General features: G+C 50.2%; 1 protein-coding gene, 2 long non-coding RNA genes and 1 pseudogene across 3 annotated transcripts in view; 2 read left to right on the plus strand and 2 right to left on the minus strand.

Moving 5' to 3' along the window:
* Positions 1 to 3,812: 3,812 nt before the first annotated feature.
* On the minus strand, positions 3,813 to 5,956 carry LOC141569438 (uncharacterized). The gene is made up of 3 exons (XR_012493054.1): positions 5,293 to 5,956; positions 4,862 to 5,144; positions 3,813 to 4,659 (listed from the first exon to the last, which is right to left on the minus strand). It is a non-coding gene; the product is annotated as an uncharacterized LOC141569438 (long non-coding RNA).
* A 2,906-nt stretch (positions 5,957 to 8,862) lies between these two features.
* On the plus strand, positions 8,863 to 9,802 carry LOC109438292 (membrane-associated progesterone receptor component 2; annotated as a pseudogene).
* Positions 9,803 to 9,834: 32 nt separating this feature from the next.
* On the minus strand, positions 9,835 to 13,872 carry LOC141569437 (uncharacterized). Its single transcript, XR_012493053.1, has 3 exons — positions 12,867 to 13,872; positions 10,287 to 10,356; positions 9,835 to 10,018 (listed from the first exon to the last, which is right to left on the minus strand). It is a non-coding gene; the product is annotated as an uncharacterized LOC141569437 (long non-coding RNA).
* A 372-nt stretch (positions 13,873 to 14,244) lies between these two features.
* The window catches only part of IL4R (interleukin 4 receptor), a 32,070-nt gene continuing 24,305 nt past the window's right edge, over positions 14,245 to 22,009 (plus strand). The window contains exon 1 of the mRNA XM_019718087.2: positions 14,245 to 14,398. The gene's annotated coding sequence lies outside the window, so the exon portion shown is untranslated. The remainder of the gene's footprint in view (positions 14,399 to 22,009) is intronic.

Here is a 22,009-nt window from a genome sequence, read left to right on the forward strand (position 1 = left end):
GTCCTCATTGGCTGAGACCTGCTTCTGCAGGCATTAACTCTGGCACTTCCGCCTGCTCCCTGCTCAGGTGAAGCTGGCTCCTCTGGCCAGAGAATGTCCTTGGACAGAGTCGCAGGTGCTGGCAGTGCGCTGTTGGGACTGGCAAGCGTGAGGGGATATTGACAGCATCTCCTACAGTGGGAACAACAGGTCACAGTGCTAACCAGTTGTTAGGGCATTGGCTTATTTTGGACTGGGTCCTGCTCTCGAGGAAAGGAAGCCCATAGGTGCAGCCTCTGGATAGAATCCCAGAGAGGAAACAGAGTGGCTGAGGGCACAGGCTGTGGCGTAGGGGAGACCTGGGCTGTGGTCTGCTTTTACCACGTGCTAGCTGTGAGACCTTGGGTGAGTTACCTAACCTCTCTGAGACTCGATTTCCTCATCTCTAAAATGGGAACGTTATAGGGTTATTTGAAGGTCCAATGAGACAATTGATTATATGGGACTGAGCACATGGCAGGTTTCTAGGAAATGAGAGCTACAGGGCTGAGTCCAGGCGGGAGGAATGACATTCCCCAAGGAGTATGTCCGAGTGCCCTGAGACAGGGGAAGGGAGGAAACCCAGCCAGGCGTGAGTGGAATTAAAAACTGAAGATGGGGATGGCCCGAAAGGACATCACCACGGACAAGCATCCCTGAGTGTGGCCAGAGGTGGCGGGAAGACCCAAGAGTAAAGTCTGGAACCGGGAAGGCACTCCATTCAGGAAACGTACTCCAGGAATACGAGGCACACATTGCCCTACCTGTTCACAGCACCTGGTGCTCTGCTGCCGTTTCTTGCAAATCATCCAGAGGGCAGGAGTGGGTGCCACGGGTGTCAGCTTTGCCACGGTGCATCCCTGCACCCTTCCCATGGAGATTAATCTGTACAAATATTTCCTTGCCACAGGCTGAGCATCTAGTAGGACAGAAAAATCCAACAAACGGGGTTGAGGAAATGATCAAAATGCCCGGGGTAAGATCTGGCTAGCTTCAGGCCTGGCTGGATCCAGGAGCTCAGACAGTGACGTCGAGACCTCCTTTCACTCCCTCTCCGTCTCTGAGTCCATTCTGTGGGTTTCCATATATAAGAAGGCTCTCTCCTGGTGGTTCTAAGATGGTACACGCAATGAAGGTAAAATTGCACGCCTTGCACACTCCAATCCAGTGCAAAAGGATGTAAGTACGCTTGTCCAGCAGTCCCACGACAAGTCGAGGCTCACTCTGATTGGACTAGCTTAGAGCACTTAGGTCACAAGCTTGCCCCTGACCCAGCTCTATGGCCCTGTGGCCATGGAACTGCTGGTTGCACTGAATGACTATGCCTGGGCCACACGCTCCAATCCCTGGCTGGGTAAGGAGACCCATGCAGATATGTGGATGGAGAGCTGGGAGGAGGCAGACCTGCAGAGGCCAGTAAGGGCTGTTGCCTGGCAACCAGGGGCCAAGTGTGTGTGGGAAACAAGCCACCCACTATCACCACAAACAGTCCTGTGTCTTCAGCCAGCTACCTGAGGAGGCAGAGCCCCGCCAGGTGACAGGTGGTAGTCCCGCCACCGGGGGAAGCTGCTCTTGGGACACAAAAAACCTCCCAGAAAAGCACCCAGTGTGGGGAGAGCTGGTTTCCTCGTCCCTTAGATGCCTGGGCTTCAGCTCCTCCTCGGCCACTTCCTGCTGAGCAGTCGCAGGGGAATCACCGATTCTCTCTACGTTGCAGCTACCTCAGCCATCCCACTGTTCGTTCATTCATTCATTCATTCATTCGTTCATTCATTCGTTCATTTGCCAGGCCCTCTGTGGGTGCCAGGGCTACGCAACAGTTGTTCATGGCTCTTATCCCAGTGCCTGGCACATAATATGTGCTCAATAAATATTGGTCAAGCAACAAATGACCAAGACAGAGAAAGTCACAGCCTGCAGTGAGCTCTAATAGAGAAAAAAAGACTCAAGTCTGAGAAGCTCAAGAATTCTCCCCCGAGGAGGTGTCAAGCCCTCAAGGAAGAGGGTGATTTCTGCAGGCCGAGGAAAGGAAGAAGCGCACAGCTGGCCGGGAAAACGTGTGAACAAGGCACAGAGCTGGAGGACGGCACCTCGGAGTATTAATCACTGACTCTGGGCCAGAAACTGTGTATTTGCCTTTGCACTCTTGGGAAGGATTAGAACGTATCCACCATGACATAGGAGGACGCTGCCTCTTGGCACGTCTAGAATCCTTCCTCCTCTTGCCGGCCCCTCTGCGGGGCCTCGGTTCGCACTTGGATTATTGGGTCACCAGCTATGTCTTCCCTCAAGTTCACCATCCATGCCTCTGCCAGGGATTGTCCTACAACCCCCGGGCTGAGCCTCTCGTGCCTTGGTTTGGCATCCGTGATGGTCCACGTCACCCGAGGCTGGCGTTTAAGACCTTTGGTAACACGGCCCGAGCTGCCCCACCCAGGCGCTCCCTGAGACCTGTACCCCGGCCCGTGTTCATGCTGCTCTTCCTGCCTTGGATGCCCATCAAAGCTCCTGTACCTTCACCTGCAGCTTCTCGCCTCTTCACGGATGCCCTGCGTGCCCTTTTCCGAGGATGCCCTCCTTGGCACTCACTCCCCTGTTGTAGGCCCGTATTTCCTACACCACTTCCTGTGGGTGTGTCCAGTCTTGACCCCTCATTGCTGTGAGCTACAGATAAAATTTGGGGTCAGGGAAATGAGATGAGGAGAGCCCTCTGTCTGGTGGGAGAGTCTTCGGACAGACCTGTGGTCACATTACTTTTTACAGGTCATCAGCAGCCTTCCTTTAACCCAGGAGTTCTAAGCTGGGGGCCATTCCCCACCCCAGGGACGTTTGGCAAAGTCTGCAGACATTTTGGTTGTCACCACTGGGGAGAGGATGCTTCTGGAATCTGGTAGATAGAAGCCATAGATACTGCTAAACATCCTACAGTGTACAGTTTGGCCCCCATGACAAAGAATTATCCAATTCAAAATGTCAGTAGTGCCAGGGCTGAGAAACTCTGGTTTAACCTTTAAGCAACGGGAAGCGCCAGGGGAATTCTCAACAAGGAGAGAGAGAGAGAGAAAAAGAGAGAGGAGAGAGAGAGAGAGAGAGAGAGAGAGAGAAAGAAAGATAGGGACAGATATTGAGGTTGAGATTCAACTTGCTGAACTCAGACAGCTGAGTCAGTGGTGGCCTAGAGGAAGGAAGCCCACGAGACTAGTCTGATTCAGGACTTTTTTCCCGCTTTCCCCAACAGATCAGTGAGGTAAGCAGGCAGGAATCTCAATCATCATCCAGATACTAAGCTCTGTGTACATACCATGTTTCCCCAAAAATAAGACATAGCCGGACCATCAGCTCTAATCAGTCTTTTGGAGCACAAATTAACATAAGACCCGGTCTTGTAGTAAAATAAGACCAGGTCTTATATTAATTTTTGCTCCAAAAGACACATTAGAGCTGATGGTTCGGCTAGGTCTTATTTTGGGGGAAACACGGTATTGCAACAAGCAGTGTGAGCATGTAATGTCTGTTAGGTTCCTGGGAGAAGTTTCTGTCTCCTGATAAAGTGTGTTCACTCAGCACTCACAAGCTCGGGAATCTTGAGCAAATTACTTACCCTCTCTGTGCCTGTTTCCGCATCTGTAAAATGGACCTAATAACAATACACCTAATTCCTAGAGTTTTTGTAAGAATTGATTAATATATGACAAGACCCTACAACAGGGTTGGCACATAGTGCCACACTGCTTGTATTAGTGTTAGCGCTTAACGTCACCCTGTTATCACCCACCACCACCATCATCCCCACCACCATCATCATTGTCTCTATTATTCAGTACCATCACCACCACCACCATCATCCCCACCAGCACCACCATCATCAACACATCACCATCACATTCGTTTAGAGAAAGCCTGTTTATTGAACCTGCCTTGCCTGAAGTATGATTGGATGTCATTCTTCCCTAAGGGTGGCAGCCAAAGGGATCGACCCTCAGCCCTTTTGACCTTTGACATAAGTCTCCTGGCTTTATCCAAAGAGCCTGGCTCAGGGTTGTTGGCAGTCCCTCTGTCTTCACCCACTAAAACCAAGTGAACCATGCCAGCTTGGAGGTCCTAGATGCTTCCAATTCTCAAAATAAGCCCACTGGGTCTACAAAATAACAAAACCGCAAAATAACGGAAAGCCGAGCAACAGAAGCACAAACAGAGGTTCAGCTTTCTCCTAGTATTACACGGATACTGGAGGTTAGGCACAGCTGGTGTGGTTCAGCTGCTCGAAGATGTCAGGGCTCCCGTGTCTGGAAAATTCTTCTCACCTTACAAGAATTCCAGATATTGGCTGTTGCTGCAGTTTGTTCAGTCGTTCATAGACGTCAGGGATCCCACACTGCAGTTGTCGGGGCCTTCCCTCATGCTGACAAGATGGTCTATATTCACAGCAGGAGGGCCCCTTCTAGCAGGACTGCTAACATTCCCCAGAAGTACCACCCCCAGACTTCCATTTGTGTTTTGTTGGCAGAACTGGGTCACTCAGCCAGGCCTAAGAGAAGAGAGATTGAGAAAACTGCAATTGGAGAGTCATAATTAGCTGAAACAAGTCTTTATCCAGTGCCTCAGGTCGGGTAAACTGCTGCCAGAGATGAAGTCTGGGTTCTGTGGGCAAGGAATACAATACCGGAGGTGAGCGTTGTGGGTATGTGGCAGCCAGGTACTGTAGCTGCAAAACAAATGATCCCCAAACCCACTGGCATTTACTTTGCTCATGAGCCTGCAACCTGCACCACTGCGTGGGGACAGCTTGTCTCTCTTCTACTTAGCATCGGGTTAAAACAACAGCAACATTTATTTTGCTCACGATTTTGCAATTTGGTCAGCGTTCGGTGGGCTCCGTTCCTCTCTGTTCCCCGTGGTGTCAGCTGGGATGGTTCTGGAGGCTGGAACCATGGGGGCTGGAACCATCTGAAGGCTCATTGTTTCATATCTGGACCTGAGCTGGGAAGTCCCTGGGCTTCCAGGGGTTCCCTGGGCTTCTTACTCTACGTGGTCTGTCTGTGTGCTCTCTCCAGCATGGTGGCCTTGAGGCAGCCGAACGTTTCACATGTCAGCTCAGGGATCTGAATATCTGAATGTGCTTAGATCTATTAAAGAGATTGAATCAAAAATTAATGTAAAAAAGCAGCAGGTCCACATGAGTCAAATGGTGAAGTCTACCAAACATTTTAGGAAGAATTGTACCAATTTTCTACAATCTCTTCCAGCAAACAGAAGCAGAAGAATACTTCTTACCTCACTCTTGGAGGCCAGCATTACCCTACGACGAAAACCAAGTGAAGACCTCACGAGGAAAGAAAACTGCAGACGAGCATCCCTGATGAACACAGATGCAAAAATCCTCAGCAAAACACTAGCAAATCCTACCCAATCATGTACAAAAAAAGAATTGTACCCTACAGCCAAGCAGAACTGATTCCTGCTGTGTAAGGCTGGTTCAGCATTTAGAAGACAGTGGTGGCCATCACACCCAAAGAAGAAGAAACACAATCCTGTCAACAGGGCAGAAAAAGCATTTGACAAAAACCAACACCCATTCAGGATAAAAACGCTCAGCAAACTAGGAGTCGAGGGGAACTTTCTCAGCTTGATGAAGAACAGCTACAAAAAACCTACGGCTACCAAAATACTTCATGGTGGGAAACTGGATGTTTTCTCCCTCAAGATCAAGAACAAGACAATGATGGCCCTTCTCACCATGCCTACTCAACATCCAGTTCTCGGCAATGCAATCAGATCAGGAAAGGAAAAGAAAGGGTATACAGATTGGGAAGGAAGAAACAAAACTGTTTTTGTAGATGACATTATTGTCTATGTAGAAATTCCTAAGGAGTTCACAAAAAAATAAATAAATCAATAAATAAATCTATCATCTATCTACTATCTCCTGGAACTAGTAAGCTTTTGTAGGAAGGCTGCAGGATACAAGTAAGGTTACAAGAGTCAATTGCTTTCTTATGTACTAGCAACGAACAGTTGGAATTTGGAATTAAAAATACACCATTTACATGAGTGCGCGTGCACAGACACACACACACATACAAACAACACAAGTATAAATCTAATGAGTTATATGCAAGATCTGTATGAAGAAAACTATTGTACACTGGTGAGAGAAACCAAAGATCTAAATAAATGAAGAGACACTCCATTTATAGCTAGACAGACTCCATACTAAGATGCTAGTTCCTCCCAACTTGATCTACAGATTCAACATATCCCAATCAAAATCCCATCAAGTTATTTTGTGAATATTGACAGACAGATTCTAATGCTGAAAATAGCCAACAATACTGAAAAGAACAATACTGAACAATCCTGGGTTCAGTACTCAGTATTCAGTATTGGGTTTGGTTCACCTGATGCAAAAAAATCATTCAACAGATTGTTGAATACTGAACAATACTGAAAAGAAGAAGAAAGTTGAAGGACTACCCTTTCCCCCCGAAAATAAGACCTAGCTGGACAATCAGCTCCAATGAGTCTTTTGGAGCAAAAATTAATATAAGACCTGGTATTATAATATATGATATTATATGATATATGATATTATATAGACCCGGTCTTATAGTAAAATAAGACCCGGTCTTGTAATAAAATAAGACCAGGTCTTATATTAATTTTTGCTCCAAAAGACGCATTAGAGCTGATTGTCCGGCTAGGTCTTATTTTCAGGGAAACACAGTAGTATTACCCAACTTCAAGACTTATTATAAAGCTACAGTAATCAAAACGTGTGGTATTGGTGAAAGAATAGACAAATAGATCAATGGAACAGAATAAAAGCCCAGAAAATAGCCCACACAAATATAGTCAACTAATCTCTGACAAAGGAGCAAAGGCAATTTGATGGAAAAAGCATAGTCTTTTCCACAGCGGTGCTAGGATAATTGGATATCCTTTTGCAAAAGAAAGAAAAGGAGGAAAGAACAAAGAATCTAGGCACAGACGTTTCACAAAAACAGCTCTAAATGGACCATAAACCTAAATGTACAATACAAAACTGAAACCTCTGGAAGATACCACAGGAGAAAATCGAGGCTCTGGGTTTGGCAGTGAATTTTTAGATGTAAAACGAAAAGCATGATCCACCCAAGAAAAATTTTGTTCCCTTGGACTTGATTAAATTGAAAAACTTCTGCTTTGCAAAAAACACTGTTAAGAGAATGAAAAGATAAGCCACAGTCTTGGAGAAAATCATTTCAAAACACATACGCAATAAAGGGCTTGTATCCAAACTATACAAAGAATTTAAAAACCTCAACAATAAGAAAATAAACAACCCAATTTAAAAATGGGCGAAACAGGAGTCCGGTCAAGTTGGCAGAGTAGCAAAACATATTGAATGTGAACTGTAATTGAAAACAATAAAAAAAAAAATGGGGAAAAGATCTCAATAGACAAAAAAGATATACAGATGGCAAATAGACATAGGAAAAGATACTTACCATAATATGTCTTTAAGGGAATTGCCAATTAAAACAACCCCAAGATACCGTTGCACATCTACTAGAATGGTTAAGATCCAAAACACTGACAACACCAAATGCTGGCGAGAATACATAGCAACAGAGACTCTGGCTCATTCGCTGGTGGGAACGGTCCAGCCATCTTGGAAGATATTTGGGGTTGCTTGCAAAACTAAACATATTTTTAACATGTGATCTACAAATCGCTCTTGGTATCTACCCAAAGGCGTCGAAAACAGGTTCTGCACATAAACCTGCAGACAAGTGTTTGTAGCAGCTTTATTCATAATTGCGCCAAACTGAAAGTCACCAAGGAGTCCTTCAGTGGGTGACGGGACACATAAACTATGGTACACCCCGAGAAGGGACTAGTATTCAGAGCTCAAAAGAAAGGAGCTATCAAGTCGCGACCGGGAGGGACCCTAAAAGCATATTACCAAGTGAAAGGAGCCAGTCTTCATAACTGCATATTGTCTGATTCCAACTATATGACATTCTGAAAAAGTCAGGACTCTAGGGACAGTAGAAAGATCAGCCTAGAGGATGTTTAGGGAGGTGACACGATTCCTTTACATGCTGTATTGGTGGACACAACCATTATGCATTTGTCAAAACCCACAGCGCTGTGTACAAGAGAAAGAGTGACACAGAGGGACAATGCCGACTGTCCTCCAGTCCTCTCCCCGCAGCCACATACCTGTCTTCCCCCCAACCCCGTAAGTCACGGAAGCCTCCTGAGTCACCGTCCCTCCACTGGAGCCCAAGAGCAGGTCCCACGTTTTCACAGTGGGGTGAGGGACACTGGACCAACACCTCTCATAGCCGTGGCAGCCTCTCTGCCTCCACAAGCACATACTCCACCCCTGTCCCCAAGGTTGCATTGGAAAGACCCAGAAGTTCTGGGTGACTGATGAACGCCCACCCCTCACAGAAGGATGGGGACAGGGTGATGCACACCCAGAGACAGCACCCACCCTCAGCTCCATTTGCTCATCTGTCAAATGAGGAGGTTGAGTAAAACGTCTCCCTAAGGACCCTATTGTGCCAACCTTCTGTGATTCTGAAACACCGCCTCCCCCATAAGTGCTGAGGACCATCTTGTCCATAAATAAACTGGTGGAGCCAGTTGCTGAATTTCTAATGGTCAAGAGCATCTTTTAGTCACGATGGGAGCCCAGGATTTTCCCTCTAAGCCAAATAGGCCAGATTGGGACCCACCAAGACCTGCAACAATGACACACTCCACATCTGTAAAAACGACTTCTCTGGGATGACATACTTTATCTTCCTTATGAAAATTGTTCATCAAAATAAAAAATAGACACATACCTTTGGATCCAGCAATTTTACTTCAGGAAATTTGTCTTATAGGAAAGTCATACAAGTGTGCAAGGATGTCTGTACAGAGATAATTTTTGCAACATTCGTTGTAATAGTGAAAAATTCAAAGCAACTTGAATATCTATTTTAAAAAGATGGATAGAGTGATGGCGGGTGATGGGAACGTGAAGCGAGGCACCTTGGGGCCTGGCAGCGAGAGCCGCAGCGAGAGCCCGAGAACCCGGGCGGCGCGGAAGCGACAGCAGAAGCGGGTGGCTGGGCAGCAGCGGCGGCGACGCTCTTGACGGGGGGCGGGGAGAGGCTGCTGAACGTGGCGCTAGCGGCCCTGGTGCTGCTGGGGGCCTCCGGCTGCGGGCGCGCTGGGGGCGCAGGCAGACGCGGGACTTCAGCTTGGAGTCGGCCCCGCACCCCGCGCACCCCGCTCGCGGTCAGTGGGAACGTATTCGACGTGACCAAAGGCAGCAAGTTCTACGGCCCTGCGGGTCCGGACGGAATGTTTGCTGGCAGGGACGCCTCCAGGGGACTGGCGACATTTGGCCTAGATAAAGACGCACTTAGAGACGAATACGATGAGCTCTCAGATCTGAATGCTGTGCAGATGGAGAGTGTTCGAGAACGGGAGATGCACTTTAAAGAGAAATATGATTATGTAGGCCAGAACCATCAGAATATACAGCTGAAGACCATACCAAGGACCCCAATAAACAGGATTGAACTTTGTAAACAACCAAAGTCAGGGGCCTTCAGAGCTGCAGTTCTTACTCCCTTTCACAGAATGTCTAGAGTCTTTGGGTTTGGTTCACCTGCTGCAAAAAAATCATTCAACAGATTGTGCACAAGCTAACTGAGTCTCACTGTGAAGATTTGAATACTAGACATTCTTTATGCTGCCAAACTCATTTGTTGCAGTTGTTTGTCATGTCTGGTGGGGCTTCATCATCCTGAAAAGAAAGACAGGGATTTTTTTTTTTTTTTTTTAGAGAGTAAGAAAGTTACGAGGTTACTTTTTCCTTTTTTCTTTTATTTTTCTTTAAATCAAAGACAACCAGATATGTATTTGCTGCTTGAGTGCACACATCTGAGAAACAGCAAGGGGGGATTCCTATTTCACGTGCTCTGCCTTTGTTTTAGCATCGAGGGAGGGAGGAGACCTGGACAGAGAGGTGGGGTTGCACGTTAATTGGAGTAGTTTAGGCTACTGAAACATTAAAATGTGAATTCCCCAACTTTTCTTTTTGGGTTTTGTCAGGAATTAGGGATAAAAACCTTTACTTCTAACAAATTTTTGGAAATTAGATGGGATTTCAAGTGGATTTAAGTCAAAGCTAAATCCCCAACAGTAAGATCATTTGAAACTAGTTTGCATTCCTTCCCTTCCCCTAGGTCAAATCAATATTACTTGTGCCTTATTTCACTTACATAGACTTGAACAAGCAGCATTAAGACGGAAGTTGGAATATTCTGTTGACCGCAAAACCTTGATGTCATGCTGTGTATAGAGAATATAAAAGGAATATTCAGTGTTACTGCCATATATGTTAATATACACAAACTTAATTAGCATTGTAATGGCCAAATGCATTCCCCCATGCTTTTCTCTTCAAAAAAAATTAAAAAACAAATCAACAACTCTGTCCCCCAACAGCTGCCTAATTTTAGGAGTCAGACCCTCATAGCTCACTGGTGTGGGTGCATGGGGTTGTAGTATGGATGTCGTATGGGTGTGTTTGAATGTGTGAGAGCGCCTTGGAAGGGACTCTGCAGATACTGTAAATACCAGTACCATTTTAATAAAGCATGTACAATAAACCAAAAAAAAAAAAAAAAAGATGGATAAATAAATATGGCTCATATATAGAATGGAATCACCATGTAGCTATTAAAAGACATAATAAGGAAAATCTATAAATGCTGACATGGAAAATTGTTCAAGATACAGTGTTGATTGAAGATAGCAGATGCAGACACACACACACACACACAAAAGAGTGAACCTTAATTTAAGCTACTGACTTTAGTTAACAATAACGTATACATGTCACTTCACTAATTGTCATAAATGTACCACATTAATGCAAGATGTTAATAAGGGAAATTGTGTGCAGGTGGAGAGGGTCTGTGGGGGCTCTTGTGCTATCAATTTTTCTGTAAATATACCACCGTCGTAAAACTTTTTTATTAATTTTTATTAATTTTTTAAAACCTGAAGGCTAGGCTTAAAAACAAGTGTGTTGTGATGTAATGGGAGCTGAGCTTGATTGGGGCAACACGTAGGAAGCCCCTGGGGTGAGGGCCTGAGGTTTTATTACTTTGGGGCCTCCAGGCCCCTCTTCCGGGCCTGACACAGCCTCTGATCAAGTTTGGACAGTGTGGGCAGGAACGTGAGACGTGGAACTGCATGTGAGATGACCAGCTTCACATTCATTATTTCTCTTGGGCCTCGGGACAATGCCCTGTTTTCTTGAACTATTTTGACATAATTTCAGACTTACAGAAAAGTTACAAGAAAAGTACAAAGAATTCCCAGATTTCCCTTCCCCCAGATTTCCCAAATGTCTTCACACCCGACCGCATCCTTTTTTGTCTTTTCAGTTTCCAGCCCCATTTCCCAAGCAAGCAAGCAGGCCTGCCAAGGAACAGGTCCCAATGTGGTTTCTTTTTCATCTTCATTCCGGTAAGAACAACCATGGACATTGACTAAGCACCTTATGTGTACCGGACACCGTCCCTGGCACTTTTCACGTATTTCATCACTCCACCCTCCCACGGCCCCCTGAGGGGTTCTGTCATCAACCTCGCTTTGCACACGTGGAAGCTGAGGCCCAGGGACTGACCCACTTTGAGCAACAAAGCCACATGGTTGGTCAGTAGCAGAGCTGGTGTGCAGACAGATGGAGGCAGTCTGGTGGCAAGCAACGAAGGAGTGAGGAATGACTTAAAGACGTACAAAACAGGGTGGGAACCCAGTTTGGGAGCCAGGCCAGGAAAGCAGACAGCCCACGCCACATAGTCCCAAGGGAGACTTCTGCTGTTGTCTCCAGATGAGACTGGGCTCAAACTCAGACACGCCACGCCAGGACAAAATAAGTTTCTTCTTTACAAAGGGAAGCGGGCGGAGTTCATTCCAAGCTGCCCGGGATCAAATACCGATTGTGCGTGTGTGAATGTGACTGCAGGTGTGGGAGTGTGTAAGGGGCTGCTGCGTGTGTGAGTACATGAGTGTGGGTCCGTGTGTGGGTGTGAATGTGTGTGGATGTGTAAGTGTGAACATGAGAGGTGTGTGGGTAAGCGTGAGTGGATGTGAACACGTGTGGTATTGTAAGTACCTGATGTGAATGTGTATGGATAGATGAATGAATGCAAGTGTGTGTGTGTGTGTGTGTGTGAGTGTGTCAGTATATGAGTGTGAATGTGTGTGGGCAGGTGAGTCTGTGAATGTGGGTGCGTGGGACACACTGTGTGTGAGCTTTTCTAGGCAGGAACAAACCCTTCTCCGTGAAGCATCCTGCTGGAGTGGCCTGGGTAGGGGCTTTGTGGAATTCCCATCCAATGTGGGATTCCCATCTGACCCGTGGAATTCACACCTTGTTGGCCAATTCCTACTCCCTCTGGAAGCCCAAGCTCCCGGGTCAGGTCGGAGGCCTCTCTCCTCTCTCTCTGCTGCCCCATCACAGCCGTCACTATACTCAGTTGTTTGTGTCTAATTATGTGTCAGGGCCCCAACCAGACCCCCAAGGCTAGGAAAGCAGGGGCTGGGTCTCTTTCTGTCTCTCCCACCCCGGGCTCAATACCCTGCACGTGCAGGCATCAATAAATGATGCTGAATAAATAATCGTAATTTTTCCCACCCCCATGGCACAGCGCACCTCCAAGTGTTTGCGCATGCAGTCGCCTCCACCTGAATGCCTGTCTCCTTTTCCCAAAGGACACTTAGAGACACCATTCAGAGGCCACCTCCTTCAGGAAGCCATCCTGGACTCCCGGGACCAAGTCACTTACTTGAAGGCCGGTGGCTGTCCGGCCCATGCGGTTGTAAGGTCTCAGAGGGCAGGGCCATGTCTGTTTCATATCTTCATATCTGCATCCTCAGCACTTGTCACAAGGTTAAGCACACAGTAGGGCCAAGAAAGAATGAGTACGTGAAGAATAATGAAAGAGAATTGATGTACTGTGCCCTCTCCCTAGAAAGCCAACCCTTACCAGAGGCTTCGCTGCTTCCCTGGCCCACCCTCCTTGCACAACCCCATTCGGCTGACATGTCCTAGGCTCTGAGGAGTTTGCCTCCACTCTCAGACCAGCATCTCCTTGAGCACGAGGTAGGGTGTCAGATTACTCTTTGGGTCCCTGCACTGCTGAGCCTGAGTCTGCACATGTTCTACCTCACCTCCTTCTGCCTTCTCCTCCTCAAACCTACCTGGCCTTCCCGCAATCCCTAGACATGTTAAATTGGTTCCCACCCCAGGGCCTTTGCACTTGCTGTTCTCATTTCCTAAACTAGTATTCCCCCCTACCCTCTTTAGACTCACAGCTCAAATGTCTCCTCCCCAGGGACACCTAACTACGATCGCCACTGGCCTCATAGGTCCCTCTCTGTTTTTCTTTCTTCTAATTTAGTGTTTGCCTTGCCTCGTGGCTACATCAGGGCTTTTATGGTGTCCCGTAGTTAGTGGTCTATGGAGCCTGAGTTCAAGTGCCATGTCTGCTGTGTGATTCTGAGCCAGTTTCTCCTCAGCGGGTCTGTGCCTCAGTGGCAGGAACAGAGTTCCCTCACAGGGCAGCTGTGGGGATTCAGTGAGTAAATACAGGGAGTGCCTTAGCACAGGGCCAGTCAGGTTCTACTAGCTATGCGCTGAAGGGTTGTCTTACTCTCTATACATTTTTCTGGAGCCCAGCATATAGTAGGCGTTCAGGAAACATTTGTGGACGGTACAGCACACATTGGCACTTAGCAAGAGTTGGGTTGCTGGGAAGGGGGGAAGGATTCAAGTTGCCCAAACCCCTAGCTCCAAACACCTGCCCACCTGCCGGCTCTACTCTGCGGGGAAGAGGCGAGCTCCCCCCCCCCCGCCCCCCCCCGCCCCAGGAAGGGCAGCGGGAGGGGCGGAGGGACCGGCCAGAGCCTAATGCGGGGGTGGGGGGGTGTTGTTGGGAGATGGGATTTTATTCTGAGAGCGTGGGGGAACTACTGCGGGTTCTCCGTGGGGCGTGACCTCCAGCTCCTTCCGGGGAGACGGTGTGGGGGGTGGGTGGGGGGTGCCCCCAGGGGAGGTCAGCGGCCGGGCCTGGAGTGGGCTGAGGGGACATCGACAGGGACGTGGGATTCGGCGCCCGCCGCGTGAAAGTGGGGGTGTGGCGGCAGGGCGGGGCATGCAAATCTGGGGGCGGGCGCCAGGCGGGGCGCAGGAAGCTGGGCGGGCTGAGTCCCGCGCCCAGGAAAGCCCCAAGTGGCGCCGCGGGGCCCGGCTAGGCCACCCCACTGTCTCCACTTCCCGCTTGGGCGCTGGCTCGGCGGATGGACCCGGAGCGTGGAGGTAGGACGCGGGGCTGGCTCGCGGGTCCGAGGCGGGAGGGATCGTCCCGGGCACGCAGCGGGCCTCTGGGAAGTGCTGGGCCGCCGCCAGGGTCCCGGGCGGAGGGTCCCTGGGACCTGCCTTACCCGCGCTAGGACCGCTCGTGCACGGAGAGCGGTCTGCTCTGTCCATGTCTCCCAGGGGCAGCCGAGACGGGGGCTGGAAACGCAGGCTGGCCCCTGGGCGCTCAGACACCCGGCGCGGCCCCCAAACTCGTGCCGAGACATCTCTCCGAGCCGTGGGAAATGACGGGAGCGTGGGGTAAGGCAGGTCTTGGGCCACGCAGGTCCCCTTCTCTGGGCAGTCACCTCTGGCCCCGCGCACAGAGAGTTGATGAGAATTGGGGAGGAGAGAAAGGGTGGGGAAAGTTCTGCAAACTGTAAAATTGGATACTAGGTGAGGGAATCTGGGGAAACAACGCCCTTTCCACCTTTGTACTCCTTATTTGAATATTGCTGGATGGATCCAGTACCAGCGATCGTTTTTTTCTGGGGCTTATTTTCTTCAGGCTCTGTTCTGAACACGGTCAGTATTCTGAGTTAAATCTGAAAATAACCTTTCTGGTCGTGCTGTGTATGTATCATGGCCATTTTTCAGATGAGGACGAGGAAGCGAAGGCAGCTTAAGTAACTCGCCCAAGGTGATGCCCTCCCCCCACCCCCCAAAGTGTGGATCAGGGTGGGGACCCAGGCGATCTGACGCCCGAGCCCTCTGCTCTCCACCTGTCAACAATATTTGCCAACCTACCCCATAAATGAATTCTCCAGGGGATTTGATTAAAGTGCAGATTCCTAGGCCCGGTCTGTGAGATTCTGATTCAATAAACCCAGGAGCCTGGATTAAAAAAAAAAAAATCTGTATTTCCTGTAATCAGGAGAGAGTGGAGACCAGTGACCTGGTGGCAAATGCTGGGTTCCCAGATTTCCCCCAGGCTGCTATGAATCCTGCGTGAATCCTAGCTTCTGCCTTTCCCCAGCCTTCTGTGAGCTGTGGCCCCTGTGGGAGCTGGAGCCTTTGGTGGGACATCAGAGCTTGTGTTAAAATCCTAAAGTTCGAGGGGGAAACTGAGGCTCAGGTGTCCGTTTGGCCCAGGTTTCTGCACACTTAGGGGATCCAGACTCCTGCAAAGGTCCCTTGGACTCAACTAGGATTGGGGGGTGACCGGCCCAGCCATTCCCTCACTCATTAGTCCTTGGCGCTCCTGGAGGCTCTGCTCCAGCGCTGTTTAGGGCATTGGTGTTTACCCTCAGGGCCTCCCTCTGGGGAGAAAGAGCACAGCAGGGGTGATCAGCCCCTGGGGGGAGGCCCCGTGAGAGGCTACGGGGAACAGAGACCTCTGAGCCAGCCTTGGAGCATTGGAGGAGCTCGGCAGTAGGAGAGCGGGAGGGAAGGGTACGCTGCTTGGGCAAAGACATGGAGATGTGAAGGGCGCTTGTGTGGCGCCAGGGAGTGGGGAGAGCAGTGGCGAGGTGGGGCTGGCTGCATTGTGGAAAGGCCTCGAACGTCGTGCTGAGAAGCAGGCCAGTGTCTTCCCTTTGCCTGAGCCATCGGAGTCACAATGCAGATTCCTGGGCGCCAGCCTGGACCTCTGGAGCCAGATCTGGAGGGAAGCCATGGGAAGGCGGCAGGGGGAAAACCACTAGCGAGTCACCATGGTTACAGCACATCCATTTACCGGCAAGTCCGGATGACCTGAGCATTTCCACATTCTGGGCAGTGACTCAATCCGGATGGGTTTTATACAGTACCGTCTCGGTCTCATACAGCACGACCCCGGGATCGCTAGGTGCAAAGGTCCTTGAGGTTTAAAAGGTTAAAAATAGTTGCAAAAACCACAATGACTTTTGCACCAACCTCATAGCAAGGCCCTGAAGGGAAGTCAAAGAAGTGAGGAGAGAGACTCTTTCCTGGACCCCTCCCCCTCTCCTCTCCAACCCTACCCCAGGATGGAGGAGCGGTTTCGAGACCAAACAGGCCACTGAGCTCAGGTGCCCTCCATGCACCTAGGAGGGGGTCAGGGACAGAAGCCTCCGGCTGCTTTGTTTCCTCACCCTGGTCAAAGTGAGCTTTCATGCAGGTGAATAGCATCGTGTTTTATATGCCACTTAACACAGTTTCCCACACCTAGTATGTACACAGTAAACGTGCGTGTCCGCTGTTACCTGTCAAGACGTATAGCTGGAGGTTAAGAACAGGGACTCTGGAGCCAAATTGCCCAGGTTCAGAGGCTGGGTTTGCTGCTTCCTAAGTTTGCTGCTTCTCAGGCCCTCAGTTTCCCCATTTGTGAAATTGTAGTGACTATGCTGTTGTAGTGATGATGGAAAGAATGAATAAGTGTCAGGCACACAGAACGGGCTGGTACAGAGTAAACACATGGATTTATAGTAAATCAATGAGCCCCATTGGATGGGGTTTCGTCTGCCCATTTTGCAGGTGAAGAAACTGAGAATCACAGCTGTGTGCAGGGACTTTGCCTAAGGTCCCATGTCTAGGAATGACAGAGACATGGAGGGATTAGAACCTGCTTTCCTTCCCAGCCCGTGTTCTTTCCCACTGTCCCAGTTTCCTGGGGTGAGCAAGAGGGACATATTTCCCAGCATTCCTCGTGACTGGCCCGGTGGAGACATGCCTGGTCACGTTTGGTCATATTTCCCTTCACTAGTCTAGAAGAGAGGCCAGCGGCTTGCCTGGACGGTGTATGAACTTGCCCTTGCAAGAACGTGGATGGGAGAACCCCACCTGGTGGCTGAAAGGTCCTACAGGACCCACCATCAGATGGGCTATACCCCCATTGCTGTGTCATGTGACAATTCTGCTTCCGTGAGCTAGAGGCAGAGAAAAGGGCATAGAGGCTTGAAGACAGGGGCCCCACGTTCAAAGGTGAGTTTGCTGCTTCCCACCTGTGATCTGGAAGCAGTCGCTTGCCCTCTCTGAATCTCAGTTTGCCTGTCAGTAAAATGGGTATAGGACAGGGATGTTCGTGAGATCATTTTTATAGGCACTTTGCCCCTGGCTCGGCAATTGCTGTTTTTCTCCCCATTTAGGACACAGTCGCGTCTCCATATTCAGTCCTTGGCTTCCTCATTCCTTGTTTTCTTCAAATATTTATCAAGCCCCTGTACATGCCAGGTACGGTGGCTGGTGCTATGACAGAACACCAGACAGAGCCCTCCTGTTCCTGCAGTTTACATTCTAGTTGAGAAAACAGGCAGTTCACAAACCCACATATATATACAGATCTACAGCCCTTATCAATCATTCCAAAATCCACCAGCTCTGAAAACCGAAAGCTTTTTCATAACTCGCTTGGAAGCACGACCCGACAGGAACTAAACCCGAGGCCCTCTCGGGTCTTTATTTCTCCTTGGTGAGGATGCACGTGTCTTTCTCTCTCTCTCTTTCTCTTTCTCTGCAAAGATGGTCACGTGATTGCTGCTCTGGCTGCGTGGGGGGCGGGGGTGCTTACGTCAGGTGGGATTTTATACCAGATAACCTTTCTTTAATCTGAGTAATTCGGAAACACGCCTGCCCCCCCAGGATTTCACATGAGAGAACGGGGACCTGCAGTACGCTGTCAGCTAGTGACAGTGCTAAGAGAAAAGCAAAGCGGGGGAGGGCGGGGTCGGTGGAGGGATGTCAGAAAGACGAGGGGCGAGGCCTGGAAGGATGGGCCCTGGGCAGGGCACCACAGCAGAGAAGGGCTCGTCCATCCCACCGACCCCACTCCCGGGCCCCCTGCATGTCCCCGGCTCACAGTTCTGTCTCAGGGTACATGTCTGTGTGTTTCCAAGAAGTGGTGATGCCTCTAAGATTTCAGATTTGGCTCCGACTGACTCATTCTCACTCTAGCCCCCGCTTCCTCTCTTCCCCGAGGTTGTTTCAGAAATCCAGGGTCTTAGCTAAAGCAGGCCTGGGTGCTGTGACTCTTTGGGGACAGTCACTAGCTGGGCCAGCCTCCAAGTTCTCTCCTCCTCCCTCCAGTGAAAGAAGGAGGATGTGGGTCCCAGCGAGGGGAGGAGAGGTTGGCCCTCAAGCGTTCAGTGGGACTGATTTCCTGAGGGGAGGGGGTGCAGTTCTGAGCAGTGGATGTGTCAAGGCTTCCGGCCTGCAGAGCCGGGTGACGAAGCTGAAAGCGACAGGCATGGACATGGGTTGAGGGCTGGCACGAGGCTCACCATTTACATTCACTCAGCAAACACGCCAGGGGTTGGAGACAGGGCAGCCAGGGATGTGGAAGGGAGGCCCTCGCAGAGCGGGCAGTCTGGTGGGGGAGGTGACTCCACGGAGGTGACTTCTGAGCTAAGACCTGAAGTAAAAAGACATGTGGATGTGTTTTTTGGGGGTGGGAAAGAGTGGTCCTGGCAGAGAGAACAGAAAGTGCAAAGGTCCTGAGGTGGGAACAGGCGTGGTGCGTTTAGCCCACAAGGAAGCTGGTGCGGTTGGATGGAATTAGGGTGCAGGAGCCCAGCTCAGGGAGGTAAAGGGGAGCCCCGTACCTGCCTTATCTCATTCAGCTTGTAGAATCACCTGACAACGTAGGACCTGCTCTTACCCAGACCTCACACGTGACGAAACAGGCACAGAATGGTGTAGTAACTTGCCCAGGGTCACACAGCTGGAAGGCGGCAGAGCAGGGCTGTGAACCCGAGTTCTCAGCGTTCTCAGTCGTCACCACTGTGTGTAAACACATAATGGGAACCGGGCTCAAGTGCTGAAGACCCACCTACCACTCAGATGGTTGTTGGTGTGCTGTCCTGCCATAGGTCAGCCAGCCTGGCAGCTCTGTGGGTGTGGGCAGGCCAGGCCTGGCATCACAAATGGTCCAATCATTGTGCAAATCATTTTACAGATCATTTGACCAATGAGCACCTTCCCCGGGGGCTGACAGTAAGGCCACGCTGAAGCAGAGGGGACCGCAGAGCAGGGTGAGGGCGAGTGGAGTCCCCAGTCCACAGCAGGCGCTCAGCTAGGGGGAGGTGGGTAGAGGAGTGGGGGCCTCCCCGTTTCCCCCAAGGAGGAAACGGAGGCTATGGTAGTGACTTACCTGTGACACAACTCAGAAGGACAGAGTCTGGATGCAAATCCAGGTCGCTGACCTGGAAGCCGTGACACTAAGCCACTGTTCTGAACCCACCCCCACAAGGCGTCGAGTGGAAAAGAGCTGAATTTCTTGGTTGGAAATAAGGGAGCAGCATTTTGGAGAATAGGAGAAGGTCTGAGCTTTTCCTGGAGCATCCAGGAGAGCATCCTGCCTTTTCAAAAGAGGAAACGGCACTTCTCTGGAGAGGAGAGACACGGGGCCACTGGGCTGGCAGCTGTCCGAGCCTGCAGAGCCACAGACTCCTGTTGACAGCCTTGTTTGTGAGGGTGGAGCTTTCCACAAGCCAGATTTCCACAGCTAGACAGCTCTGACTGGGCTAAGATTTTTCCTAAGATACAGCCAGATTAGCTTTCCAGGAACTTTCACTTTCTGCTCCATCCCTCCAATCACAGCCCAATATTTCTCCTTTTCAGACTACACAGCTGTCGTTATTTTAATCATTCTTCTTGACACAGGGAATTGTAAAGAGTTCAGTCCAGCTTTGGACACGATGCAGTTGGTCGGAGACCCACATGAAACCCATTGCTTTCCCCAAAGCCTGTCTGGTCAGAGAAGAGGGAGGGGGCTCACCTTCTGTTTCTCCTTGCCTCCTGTGGGGGTCTTCTGGTGTCTGAGGACACCCACCCGCCCACCCAGGAGGATACCACCTGGTGATTGTTGGCCAAAAAGGGACCACACATGTAGGGTGGGATTTTAAAAAATCGAACTCTTTTGCAAGCATTTAAAAATCAGGATTACACACATAAAAATGTGGATTTGGGGCTTCTTTTGAAAAACTCAGAAGACCTAGAATGACTGTGCCTTCAGTCTCATGTGGCAGAAAGCCACTGACGCTGTGTGGCATCTGCCTTCTGGGGCTGGGCATGTGCCCGCCACTTGTCTCCTCTCTACTCTCTGAGGGCACGCATATCAGTTGTCATAGATAATTTGAGTTTCCTCTGGAGGAGACGACTCCTTGGCCGTGAAGGAGGTAGCTGGCATGGCCCCTGAAAAGGCCTGGGGGACCTGACGTAGCACTGGGAGTAGACTGAGGGTCTTTGGGGGTCCCTCCTGCCCTGAGAGCTTGGTTGACACCCCCCAATACTCTAGACTGCACACTCCACTCCCTTCCTTCCCTCTCATTCATCTTTTTTTCTTGTCCTTTTTATCGCAACATATGTGCAGACAAGTGCCCAGCTTCATGCATTTTCACAAAGTGAACATGTGCCATGTATAACCCAAGCAGTCCACTAGAAGTCTCCCTCCTGCTTCCTCCTGGCCCCCCCGCACGCCCCTCCCCCAAAGCAGAAGTCCTAACTTCTACCCCGAGATCAGTTTGTCTCTTTCTGGACTTTGTATAAATAGAATCAGTGTTGCCGTTTTGAGCCCAGCTTCCTTGGCTCAGCTTGCACCCACGTGACCTGCTGATGCTTTCCTGGCAGCTGTAATTGCCGTGGGGTCTCAGACAGTTTACTTGGTGCTTAGAGAATGAGCTTTTGCCACCTGCTCCGTCAACACGGTCTGAGGCCTGTTCTACTCCACCATGGTCTCTGCCTCCCTGCAACCGTCCCATGAGGCAAATGGCTCTGCCCACACTTCACAGAGGAGGAGACTGAAGCTCTGAGAGGACCCCAGCTTGCCAGGGTCTCTCAGACAGTCAAGGTGGGGCCTGGGACTTAGCCCCAGAATTATGCTTCCATGTCTTAGATGCCCTGGAGTCCATGCTCACATGAGTGGCTCCACACGTCTGTGTGTTCCTGACCATGGCAGGAATGACACAGGGTGAGACAGCAGGAAGAACTTGTGGGAGAACTCCTCTCCACCCCAGCTGCCCGTCTGCAGACAGAAAACCAACAGGGAGTTCTTATCAGGGCCGATGTGTCACCCTTTGGGTTTTTGCCCAGGGGCAAAGTCTCGGTCACTGTTGAGACAAGTTCACGGGTGAGCGCTGGACAAACAGAGATGGAGGCCAAATTCTAGCTCAGTCACTTCCTGCCTCGTCACCTTGGGGCTCTTTCTGAACCCCTCCGAGCCTCGGTTTCCCGCTCTGTGCAGGGGGCGTGTGTGGCCCCCTCTTCTGCAGGGGTTTTGCCGAGGAGCACACAGAGAGGTGCTACCAGGAGCGAGTTCCTGGCTCCCGCCTCCATGCCTGGCGCTGTGCCGCGACTCCAGAGGGAGGAGGTCCAGGTTCAAGGCTCAGTCCCACCGTTTACCAGCTGTGCAGCCTTAGGCAGCTTCCTGAACCTCCTTAGGCCTCGGTTTCCCCGTCTCCAATGGGGATGATAGTGACTGTACCCGCCGTGTTCCTTGGGTTGGAGAGAGGTGGAACCCATGGGCAGAGAGCCCTTAGAGAGCTTGAGGAACTGGGGACAGGCACGGGCCATGGTGACTTTTGCAGGAGCTGTGACTGTCACGAAGACAGCCAAAATCTCGTCAGCATCCTGGGGTAAGAATCATGGTAATGCCCCAATTACCAGCTCCCTGGAGGTTAG

This window comes from Rhinolophus sinicus, linkage group LG18 (assembly GCF_036562045.2).
Source record: "Rhinolophus sinicus isolate RSC01 linkage group LG18, ASM3656204v1, whole genome shotgun sequence".
Classification (NCBI taxonomy): Eukaryota; Metazoa; Chordata; class Mammalia; order Chiroptera; family Rhinolophidae; genus Rhinolophus; species Rhinolophus sinicus.